At 45.0% G+C, this 12809-nt stretch overlaps 1 protein-coding gene across 1 annotated transcript in view; it reads left to right on the forward strand.

The window, feature by feature from the left end:
* LOC119579940 (M protein, serotype 2.2-like) overlaps positions 1 to 125 on the forward strand; it is an 8243-nt gene extending 8118 nt beyond the window's left edge. The window contains exon 5 of the mRNA XM_037927787.1: positions 1 to 125. This exon is cut by the window's left edge and continues 619 nt beyond it. The gene's annotated coding sequence lies outside the window, so the exon portion shown is untranslated.
* Positions 126 to 12809: the final 12684 nt, after the last annotated feature.

Genomic DNA, 12809 nt, shown 5'->3' on the forward strand with positions numbered 1-12809 from the left:
TACACTGGACTTTTTAAAATTCAGATTTATCTCTTATTCATTCTTGTACTTCCTGTACCTCTTTGTACATACACTTTGTTTTATATTAAAAATGTAAATATTTTAAAATAAAAATCTGCTACTGAAAACAGTTTATCATTTGCCAGATATAAAGTGAGGTCTTAGAAATAACCCACTACATAATATGTTTTATATATGTATGTGAAGCTCTTATTATTAGATTTTTATTGGCAGAACAGGAAATCATCTTCAATTTTGAATGTTTATTGGAAATTATAAACACCAGTAAATTAGCAAATGTTTCCATGTAATTTGCATAAATGGTAAGAAATCTTTTCCTTTAGCAAAATGAAACTTTTAAATGGTTGCTTATTAGCCAACTGATGATGGGACTGCATATAAACATGCCATCCCCATGAACTTAACTCACCAAGGAGTCAAATACTAGGCCTACTTGCAGGTCTGTAATCTATAAGCCCATTTGTATCAGTTCCATACAGGATTAATCTGGAGTTCCTCAGTCACTCCTATTATCCTCTATCAAAATTAGTGTCTACATGAGTCTTGGATGAATATTCAGTGCTGAGTGATTTCCTACTGTTACAAGAACTCTGGAAGACTGAACTTATCTGCTGAATCACTTTTCTTCAATATGGTATAAGGCCCCAGGTTAATGGTCCTAGAATCTGTCATGCCTGTCATCAAGCATTTCATATACACCTCATGTAGGGCTCTGCTAGGTACTGTTCTTTTCCTTTGGAGCTTTGATAAACATGCCAGACTACAGGAAAACCAGTTGACTTCTGTTTCCCTCTGCAATGTCTGTTAGCTGCACATAGCAGATTATTGTTTAATACTTAAGCACTTGATGTGGTCTTTAGGAATTCATTTATGACATGATATATATCTGATAGATAATTAATAGCAGTTATGTTCCTTCCCTCCAGCTAACACTCAAATTGAAGCAAATACTTGTTAGTTGGTCCATTTATCAAATTCTGAATTGCCTTTGCTATACATCTAGATCATATTTTAATTGATCATGGTAGGCAATCATCATCTAAGACTTTATCTTCATCAGATCTAGCCTTCTGTCCCAATGTCTTGATTGTGTGGACACATACAATCATGCAATTGTGAGCTTTATTAATTATCCCATGATATATCTTCACTCTCTCTGAATCCATACCATTGGGTACTCTTCTCCTTAATAGGACGTCTGCAATAGCTTTCAATTTTCCTGCATGGTATAAGATTCTTAGTGATAAATTATCTAATAAGACAATCACTTCTAACCCCCAGTCTAAGATATTAAACTTCTTTAATACCTAAATGATTGCCAGGACTTCCTTCTCCACTGTGGATTAATTTATTTGAGTCTCCTTCCTCTGCCGACTGCAGTACCCAAGCGAATATAAATACTGTTGGGTCTAATTACTCCTACACTGCCTTGGCAGTGAAATCAGGTGCAAATAACACTTAATTCCTTCACTATACTCTCCTTAACCCTTTACCTTCTGATTTTTTTTTATGCATTCAATAAATTATTTTATAAAGAATTTATGTTTTTCTAGAGTAAAGGAAAAAGGATAAATGAAAAAATCATCAAAAATATTTTTATTTATAAAAATCCATATACAGGACTTTGAGATCCACTTGGGCTTGAGACATAAAATTGGAAACTGGCCTTCAAAGTATACTTAGGCAACTTGAAAGTCCAATTTGGCGGTAAAGTGTTAATTAAGAACACTGAGTGATTCCTCTCGTTCTTTTCCACAACATCCTAAGGTTCTGGTTCTGCCGCAGGGTCCTCCTTCGGTGCCTTGTCGGTTATCGTCGGTCCGACTGCTATAAATAGTCGGGGAACCATATCATACACGTAAGGGCCAGATAGTAAGAGAAAAAGAAAGACAACAGAGAAGAGGGGGTGTTAAGTACCACTCTAGCCGGTTATTCATATAAATTAGCAGTTTTTAATTTTTGTTTTTAGTTTATTTTCGTCTTTTTTTTTCGTTTTGTGTTTTATTTCACAAAGATAAAGAAGAAAATAGGAGAAGGAGACGTCAGTAGCGATCTGCATGGACCTGGCTTGAACTACCAACTGTCTCTAATAGATATGAGAGTAGATAAGGGAAACGACAACGGCAATCCACAAGGATTTACTTGAACCAGTTGGCGTCACACAGAGAAGAAATAAAGGTAATTTGTACATCATGTACGAGTCACTCATCATGACTGACAAAATCGTGGGCAAAGAGATACATCATATATTATGCCAGCAACTATGACATCAACAAACCCTATTAATGAAAAGGTTTCAGTTTCAGTTCTTCTGCATGGATGAGTAAGTGTGAAAGGGTGCGCGCATGTGTGTGAGCGACAGCGAGCGTGAATGAGAGTGAAAGTGACCTCATACAGAGAATGAATCACAAACACAAAGATTAACGTTCAGTATTACAAAAATGAGATAGATTAGCAATGCTAGCTATATAAAATTATTTCAACTACCACACTGAATTCAACATTTAATTATATGTGGCAGAATGTACGCATTAATGAATGGTGACATGAGGAAAATATTCACAAGCTTTTAGCAAGCAAATCTTTTAAGGTCAGAAACTCTGAACTGCCATGTCTAGCTATGCGTGTTAGACTTCATCAACAGGGGGATCCTATACCCAAAATGCTGTACACTGAAGCGAACCGAGCCAGGAAAATCTATAAATAACCTGCTCTTTTCTGTGTATCTTTTGATGGGCACTCGCGACATTCCCTACGGATATCTACGAATCACACGATTGCTTGGGAATTACCCAAAACATGCAAGCAACTTCAAGAAGGTGAGAAGGGTGTGATTAATAAGCGAATAATGATTCTAGCTCAAACCCTAATCCTACATTAATTAATGGAGGTAACTGCGGGTCACACCGATCGAACGAATGACTTCGGTTTTACCTGTACCTACTGTCGAACGTCCGAGTGTAGATCTATTAGGCGATTTACGCAACCCCGGGTTATATCAGGCAATCCTGTGCACTATGATATGGGGGGAGATCCTAAGCTATATTCAAAATAATAAATTTATATAAAATCGCATTACAAAGCTCCGTTCTAGTGCCGATAGAACGTGTCACCAATGAGCAATATAACGGTGCTATGGTTAATCCCCAAGGTGTCAACAAAACAACAACCAAATTACAGGAAAAACGAGCAGTCATCTCTTGACCCTTTCCACGTACCAACCGACCGGAAGGGAGAAAGTGCGGTCAGGTCGAGGCGAGGGGAGGAATAAGATAAAATGAAATGATATTCGTGATAAGATAAAATCACGAACACGTTAAATTCGTTGCAGCTGAAACAACATAAATCTCTAAAAATGAGAGAAATTAATTAACTACTTTACTAACGAACGATATTCATGTTTGTTGACCACATACAGCGATCACATGGTAATACGATCTGAGGTCAGGAGAATAGTGTGATAATGTGCCATTTGCTGTCACTTAGCATTTTTACCCAACAAAGCCATCAGCTTAACACATTTATGGGAGAAGGAAGGGAAAATGAATAAGAGGGGGGCCCAAATATGTACTTATGTAGTTGTCTAGACATGTCTTCGGAAGAGGTCCAAAGGACACAGAGACCACCCTGACACCTGTCTCTAACATGCTCAGAACCCTATTGCAATGGCTTAGCAGTGGTAGTGATATTGGTATTACGACTTGACTCTTTATTGATGAAGAGTACAGCACAGTAAGGGAACACACGAGATGATGTCTATGGGTAAAGTGGTGAGCGCGGGGTCACGTGTCAGGCCAACCTGCCTGAAGCTGAAGGTTAGGCCGACCTTACCACATCGGGCGTTGGGCACGAACTGTTGGGTCAGGCGAGGTCAGATATAATTGTCATCTACGCCCTCACTTAGTCAATGGACTATGTAGTCTACTGGGAATATGGCTTACAGAAATAGGCTCATGTCTATGCCATAGTCTTTTGGTGGTCCTTTTTCAAGCTCCACTGATCAACCTACAGTACATTTGTCAGTCTTTGGAAATGGTCTTCATTTGATCACTTTCTTCTGAAGAATTTGATCCAGAACTTTAGTTATTGCTATATTCACTTAATTTTGCAGGTACTTTAGCTTTAGTTTGTGATATTTAAACATTCGAACTAAATGCTCCAATGCAAGATCCTTTAATGCCTTTACCAAGAGCCTTTTTTTGGTAACTTGAGGTTAGTATATGTCTCCAATTACTGTCTAAAACTTTCTTTTGATCCTTTACACTGCATATAATAGGTATTACCACAGAGACCTCCTAATATGGCCATCCGTGCACCACCATTGGGGTTCCATTTTGCAAACTTCCACTGTTCGACTTGTGGCATCTCTTTATTACAGCTGCTTTTCTTGGAAGATGGTGCATCATTTCCAATAGGACTACCTAGTACTTTTTTTTAAGATCCAGTCACTTCCTCGGTCACATCAACATACGAGTTCTCAGTTCTCCCATCCATACTGCATGAACCAACTTCCTGATGCGTCTTGTAGCTCTTATTAACGAGAATACATATCACCACAGTGTCCAAAATAGCAAAAAATCCTCTCTTGCTGTTCAGCATGCTCATCAGTACAGACGAGATCATGAGATGGAGAATTAAAAGCAAGTATGCGGACATTCTCCATTCTTGTGGACAAAGTAAAACTTTCCTCCAGTACTTCAACTTGTTGTTGTCCTGAAGGAGTGCAGGAGAGTATTTTTGCTTGGGGAACTTTTGTCCTTCCTCAGGTCATGGACAATCTTGAATCTGATGTTCCCCCTCCCCAGACAGGTTGTTGAACCCTTGTGTATTAGATGCTCTTCCTAGCTTTGCTGCTTGGCTTCTTTGACCAGGCTCCTATACTTACCTTGGATTAGTTCTGTGATCCCACACCCTGTACCTGTTTGCAGGAACAGCCCTATTGTTTTGTGTGCAAAATTTCACTCACGTTTGGGGCACTAATGCTCTTATGTTTCTCGGAGAACTCCGTTTTGTTCTCCATGACCAATTCCACTTGAGGCCTGAGCTGACTCCTCACTCTATCGCCTGGAACAACTGGCCCTGCATAGTGATTTGTTGCATCAATTTAAACACCCTCCTTTAGACCTATATAGATTATGGGATAGCCCCTGCCTGGCATTTCACCTATAGGTATCCATAAATCAACCAGCCACTGTTTTGCAGAAAACATGCATGGTTGCTTCCAAACCAAATCATAGCATTCTCGAGCTACAGCACAGGAGTTCATACCGGCAGTTAGAATAATACCCTTTGAGACTTTGTGAGGTCTTGTTGATTGAGGACTGGCTCCACAAGCCAGTGGTCCAACCTACATCACTAATCGTGGTACAGCAATATGGGTAATACAGACAAGTTCAGATCCTTGAAGGAGCCACCCAAATTGTGTTTTTTAATGGAGTGGAGAGTTCTGTGGCATTGATCATAGATTTGTTGAGGCTACCCTCAAGGCTCACTTCGAAGGACTATAACGGGTATAGAACCCAATTACATTGGCTTGCTGGGTTATTGATACTGGTATTCGGCTTAACTCCTTATTTCTGAGAGTTGACAGACGCAGTATAAGAACACACGAGATATGTCTAGTTATACGGGTAATCGCGGTATGCGAGTCGCAGCCAGCTCGCCCGGAGAGGGAGGGCGGAGCTGACCCTACCGCGTCGGGTGCTTCACACGAACTCCCGGTCAAACGAGGTGAGATATCAGATGTGACCTCCGCCCTCGCTGAGCGAAAGGTTATATTTGGGACTTTTGGATCCACGTGGAAAACAGCCATGTGGTCCACTGGTAACCGAAATAGAATTATCCACATCCTGTAACAGAAATAGAATTATCCACATCCTATATTGCTCGGCCTGAAAGGCTGTCATCCTTAGTACAATGGTGAACAGAGGGTAGTTATACTTGTTAACGGCTTCACTTTTTATTTCTGAGAGTTGATACACGAGACATGTCTAGTTATACGGGTAATCGCGGTATGCGAGTCGCAGCCAGCTCGCCCGGAGAGGGAGTACGGAGCTGACCCTACCGCGTCGGGTGCTTCACACGAACTCCCGGTCAAACGAGGTGAGATATCAGATGTGACCTCCGCCCTCGCTGAGCGAAAGGTTATATTTGGGACTTTTGGATCCACGTGGAAAACAGCCACGTGGTCCACTGGTAACCGAAATAGAATTATCCACATCCTGTAACTGAAACAGAATTAATCACATCCAATAAGGACCCTGCTCACTCAATGGCATCCCAGGTGTTTTGCTTGGACAGACTGAAGGAGTGTACTTGAAGGGTATTCTGGGCTAAATCTGATCGTTTCACAACACTCAAAAACCTAGCAAATCTATATATCTATAGGAACTTTCAAATGCGAACTGCTTGATCCAGGTCAGGATTCCAGGGTGATCTTATAACACGGTGGAATTTCAATTTTGCAGGAGATACTAGACGCCAAAAATGTCACATGACTTGACTGACTAGAGATTAGCACTCATATTCAGAGACAACTTGGGACAACTGAAAAGGAAAGCATCCGCATCCGTCAGCCAATCACCGTCGAGAAAACCCTACAGTGATTGGCTGACAGGTGCGAGAAGCCAACTTTCCACTGAAGATGTCCCAAGTGTCTCTGAATATGAGTGTAGAACTCACACCAATGCCTGGTGCATAAGACTCAGACATTGCTGAAAAGAGGGAGAGTCTTGCTAAGGAGGTAGTAGACCACTTCTTGTTAAGTAACCTTCCTCCTAAGCCCCGAGATAGCTGAATTCAACGCCCTCCTTAAGACGATTGCAGAGAGCTGGGTCATCTCATGTTAGGATGCAGGAGCAATGAGCCGAGTATCTGTATCAGACTGAGCCACAAGTTAGCTTGGGCATGGGTGGTGTTAAGATGCTGGTGCTGATAAGGGACTGTAGCAATTATCAAGACATTACGCAGCTCTGCACACAAAACAAGGTGCTTACTCTCATCCTTCTGAGATGTATCAAGGCTACCTACTGAGACATCAGAGACTGATGTAATCTGAATTCACTCCAGCAAATCAATGGATTATGCGTTTAATGGATCAGTGGGCAATGGTACCCAAGTACCGATCCAGTGAGCAACGAGGACCCATTATGGTACACAGGAAGAGGCAGTGACCTACAGAGTCTGTAGGTTGAGGCTGTACTATTCGGTGAATGCCCACCACATTATTATCAAATCTACCATAGACCATATCCTTCCACTCAGAGTCACCGTACAGCATCTTCATGAATCCAGTCATGGGTTGTTCACAGCCTACATAGGCCTAAAGAAGGCATTCAACTCAATGTATGATGAATCATTCTGGAGATCCTGAGACTGAATTCCAACAGAGATTATTGGATTAATAGGAAGCCTATGTACTGTTAATGAAAATACTATAAGGGTGTTGAAGGTCCATCTAGCTTCCTCCATGTGAATACAGAAGTGAGGCTAGGTTGTGCTCTTGCACCAATGAATTCCAACACTTGCCTGAATTTGATAAGTAATACATTTATTATCTAAAGTCAAAGTGTACCTACACTGGGCCATATGAATCTACAAATCTAGACATTGCTTGGTGATATTGCTATATTATCTGATTTTTTGAAGTAGTGAGGAAAAACTTGCGAGTCTGTAAGTCTCTAGGTTCAAGATCCAGACTTTAAGGATCAGCTGATAAAATCTATTGGTAAATGTATGTGATCAAGAAATCGAAGCCTCACAGAGCTTTGCACATTGTGGTAATATAATGTACAACTCTGGGCTGTTACACTAGGAAGTCAGAAGGTGGATTAGTGGCAAGAGACATGAATTCGTTCGAAAATAGCATTTGAAACTGGCAGTATCTGAGCAAAAATAAAAAGTTTCAATTTGATGCCTTTCGCTTCAGGTTTTGCATTGGATTGCGGAATACTGTTGGGAGGACCATGTACCCCAGAACGACTACACAGTAAGACTGGTATATGACCTGTTACTTGCACGCTCCGGGACCACCAACCCTGGCAATACAAACACTAGGCTTGAATCCCTGAAGATGATCCTACCCACTGGGTTGTATTCTCTAGACAACCCAGGGTGTACGACCAAGGAATTCGTGTCTTGGGCAAATCGACCAATCTAGATTTAAAGAACTAGAGACATGCTTGGCAATCCGCCAGAAGGGACCCTTATTATTAAAATATTATTGTTCTGGCTGGAAACAGAGGATGAATATGGCAATGTGCCCCTTCGGCGTTAATTCCACTAATTATCAATAAACGTCCCAGAATCTATCAGCATCCAGCAAGCTAGGCTCACTGCATCATTAATATTTTGAAAATTCATAACCGAAATGATTCACTTGGAGGCCACATACTTGGCATTGCTGTCCTGCATAAACCTGCCAGCAAATATAATGCTACGCCAGTGGGTCTTTGTCTCTGTGCGAAACAGGTGTTAACATGAAAAGGATGACCTGGGCATGTGTTAACATGAAGGGACCTGGGCAAACATGACGCAGCTGGCTGTGAGCAGAGGAGCAGAGGAACAAGCCAGGAGACGCGGTTGGGTGCTGCTCCTGTGAAGACCTCGTGTGTGCCCTTGTGACCTGATATTTTGTGTTGCCCTGTTATAAGCTGTATCGTGCAGTGTGACATGCTGGTGTCCCCCCTGTATTGGGCCTATAGAAAAGTGTACGGGTAAATAACTTGTGTAAATAAAGGAAAGACTGTTATTTTGTGTTTATTTCGTGCCCTGCCTCCCCATTTGGCGTTTCCCCTCGTGGTGTTCTGGGACGTTGTGGTGCTCGGTGCCTCTTGGAACTGTTCAGTGTTCACGACCCTGTGTATAGCACGCTGTCTGCCTAGCCTGCCTTGTGCTGGTGGCTGAGAGACGAGGCGGTCGGCGTAACAAATGGTGTCAGGAGTGGGATTTGTGATATTTGATCAGTGAGAGCGCCGATTTATCATGTCGTCCAAAGATGGCGGCAGCCATGAGGGAGAGGAGGCTATGACTGAGGCAGGCACGAGTGAGGTGAAGCCGAGCCAGATGGACCTGATCACTGCCATGCTGGCCGGTATGAGGGAGGAAATGGCACAAAGGGCAGAAGAGCAGGCACAGAGGGCATGCGAGCAGGCGCACCATCTCGTCGAGATGCAGGCAAGGAAGGCAGAGGAACAGTTCTGCCAACTTGTTGAGGTGCTACAGAGCAATCTTGCATCTGTGAAGATGGAAACTCAGCAGTACACCGACAAGGCCTGCAACAGCGTGAAGAGTGAACTGATGGAGGAGGTGCAGACTCTGAAGGGCGAGGTTCAGGGCCTGAGGGAGGAAGTGAAGGAGGAAAGGCGGCATCACGAGGTAATAATGTTGCAAGCAGAGAAGGCAGAGGAGGTTCTGGCAACAGATGCCAGAGTGTCAGATTTACTGGGGTCTGCCTGGGGTCCGTGGCATGAAACCCCAGGGCCTCGCAGCGTTGTGTCGCAGACAGTGGTCGCTGCAGAAGGCTGGGGACCCATCGGAACCGCTCCCTTGGGTATAGGTGGCGGCAAACTCGGATCCGGTCAACCCGCCTCGTTGCCTCCCTCACCCCCTTCCTCCCCCCCCAGGTGTGTTAGTTCACGGCACGCGTTCTTCACCCCGCAGCCCCTCGGCCTCCAGACATTCTGTGAGGCCTAAGCCAGCTGAGTACGACGGGAAGGTGGCCTGGGAGGCATATGTCGCCCAATTTGAAATGCTGGCATCTGCCCAGGGCTGGAGCCAGGAAGAGAAGGCCCTGCAGCTGGTAACAGCGCTAAGGGGCCCCGCGGTGGAAGTGCTGGGGCATCTGCCGCCATCCCAACATGCCTCTTACACCAGCGTGGCAGAGGCTTTGAAACGCCGTTTCGGGCACCACCACCAGGCCGAGGTATATCAGGCGCGCTTGAAGAAGCGGACTCGTGAGCGTGGCAAGACACTGTCCCAGCTGGCGCAGGATGTGGAGGCGCTGGTAAGGAGGTCGTACCCTGCGGCTGCGGAAGAGATGATTGTGGTCCTGGCTCGCGATTTCTTTGTTGATGCTTTGCAGGACCAGCAGCTGCAAATCTACGTCAAGCAGGCACACCCTGAGGACTTGCAGGTGGCGCTGGCGAGGGCCTTGGAGTTCGAGGCCTTCCTGAAGGCAACGAGTGGCCTAGGGCCAGCTGCTCAGCCCCGCCGTGACCTCCGGGGCCAGAAGGCTAAAGTGGAGAAGGTAGCATTGAGGAAGGTGAGTCCGAGCACTTCCTCTCAACCGGACGGATTCTGATGCCTTCCAGCAGTGCTGCAAGGACTGTGGTAGGTATGGTCACCATCCGAGTGCATGTCCTAAGGCTAAGGAAGTGGTACAGGCGGAAAACTCTGGAGAAGGGGGCCGAAACCCAGCCGTCTTCGGTTCCCGGGCCCCGACTTGGGTAAGCTGCCGTCGAACCAGCACGATGCAGGTGGAGGGCTCAATAGATGGGAAGCCATGCCGCCTGACAGTGGACACTGGGGCTGAGAAAGACCCTAGTGCGGCCTGATATGTTGGCCACTATGCAACTTCCAGACGCACCACAGAGACTGTGTGGTGTCACGGGGCATTGTGTGCAGCTCAAGGGGCCAGTGGAGGCTCGTATTGGCGTGGGCAGCACGGTGCAGCGGCTGCCGGTGTATGTGCCGATCTGGACGAGCACTGCTTGCTGGGCCTTGACTACCTGACGCAGAGTAAGGCGTGTGTCGACCTTGGACGGAAGCTGGTGAGGGTGCACGGTGAAGATGTGCCCTTGCTTCCAGAGGTTGGCTGCGCAGAGGTAGTTACGGCTGAGCGACTGCACCTTGCCCCCAGGACAGAGTCTAGAATCCGGTGTCGACTGTCAAGAGTGATGCGTGGAGTAGAGGGCCTCGTGGAGCCCATCCAAAACCTGCAGCTGGCTGATGGCGTAGCGGTTGGGCGGAGCTTGTTGGACCAGGGGAGGGGTTAGTTACAGTGTTGGTAGCCAACTTCTCCGATAAGGCCCAGAAGGTGCCAGCTGGTGCAAAGCTGGGCACTTGTGAGGAAGTGGAACGTCCAGAAGAGTCATCGGGGAACAAGGAGTTGGTTGGTGTGGGGCCGTTGCCTGACTTCCTCGAGGACTTGGCGCACCGGAGCGCCGCTAACCGGGCGGAAGTGCACCGACGAGTGGGTGGCAAGCTCAAGGTAGTCGGCCATGCCATGAAGGAGACCTATGACCGGCGCATGAGTGAAGTGAGGTACAATATAGGTGACAGAGTGTGGCTGCATAACCCGCGTCGGAAGCGAGGGCTCTCGCCGAAGCTACAGAGCCCCTGGGAAGGGCCATACACGATGGTAGTGGCCCTCTCTGATGTCACCTATCGAATTCGCAGAGGGCGAAAACGACCGTCTGTTGTCCACGTGGACTGGCTGTGGCATTACCATGGAAGCCATGGTGAAAAAGAAGATGAAGTTAGCCCCAGTAGCGGTGATGAGGGCGTGGCAGACGCTGACCGAGATGAGGACGAGCATTTGGACGGTGAGGACGATGCAACAGACGTCAATGGTGACCATGAGCCAGGTCTTGGGGCAGTAGATACCACTCTGGATGCCACACCAATCTACCGCCCCCACACCTCCTCCAGAGCGACCCCAGCGAGAGTGAAGAAAGCCGCGCTGGATGAAAGATTTTTGTGTTTCTGAGAACTGATTTTCAATTACGGTTACTTTTGTTTGAAAGAATTTTGTTTGTTCCTGAGGACTAATTTTATTTAAATTTTCTGTAGTTTGCTTCAGGTTTAGGTATGTCAGAGCAGACGGGTCGTCTGCTTGATAGGGGAGGATAGTGCTACGCCAGTGGGTCTTTGTCTCTGTGCGAAACATGTGTTAACATGAAAAGGATGACCCGGGCATGTGTTATTTATTTATTTATTTATTATTCAGTTGTAAGTTATCCCTTGGTAATGGAATTCTGTCCCAAACAGTGCCATCGAATCTTCTCCGTTAAAAGGTTGTATTCTCCTTTGAATATTATGATATGCTATTTGCACACAACCATTTCCTTGGACACATTCTTATGTTTGCTCTCTATATTTGCTTTTAACTTCAGAAATCCTCCCTGATCTTCACAGATTTTAAATCAGTGAGCTGGTTCTGCAGGCCCTCCATTTCTTCAGCCTGTCTTGAGAACACAGTATTACTCTGTCTCCGAACTCTGAAGAATAATGTCATTATCACTGAGTTGAGGAGATCCGAGCTGGTCGTAGTCGATGTTAGCGACTACTGCACCTTCTGCGTACTCAGTCCCGCCCTCAAAGCATCCTCTGAGATCGGCTAGTGTTCTTCGTGCAGTCACTGCGAAATATGCTAACTTAAGATTGATATTCCATAGCTTCAAGTTTCCTCCAAATAGTACCAAATCAGAACTATACCAATAGACCCATTTTCCGTTATTGTTACCATGCCTTTACACTAGTTCCACAGTGCATACACTTGAATTTGTCTCCTATAATATGCAATGGGATAACCTACTAGAACGAAGGCGTAACTGTTTTTAAAGTCATAATCATCATCATTATCGTTATCAATATTGAGGGTTTTGGCTGTGACTGCACATTATTTTTCCGAATTTTCATGAAGATAATGAATTAGCATATAATTAGCGCATATTTCTGCTGACTACCGCCAAATAGTTTGCCAGTTTCAGCATGTATGGAGGCCTTTATGTGTATATCACAAGGAGTTATATATACCTAACAAGAACAGGATAATTTTTAAAGATTTG

The sequence above is a fragment of the Penaeus monodon genome, chromosome 13 (genome assembly GCF_015228065.2).
Source record: "Penaeus monodon isolate SGIC_2016 chromosome 13, NSTDA_Pmon_1, whole genome shotgun sequence".
Lineage (NCBI taxonomy): Eukaryota > Metazoa > Arthropoda > Malacostraca > Decapoda > Penaeidae > Penaeus > Penaeus monodon.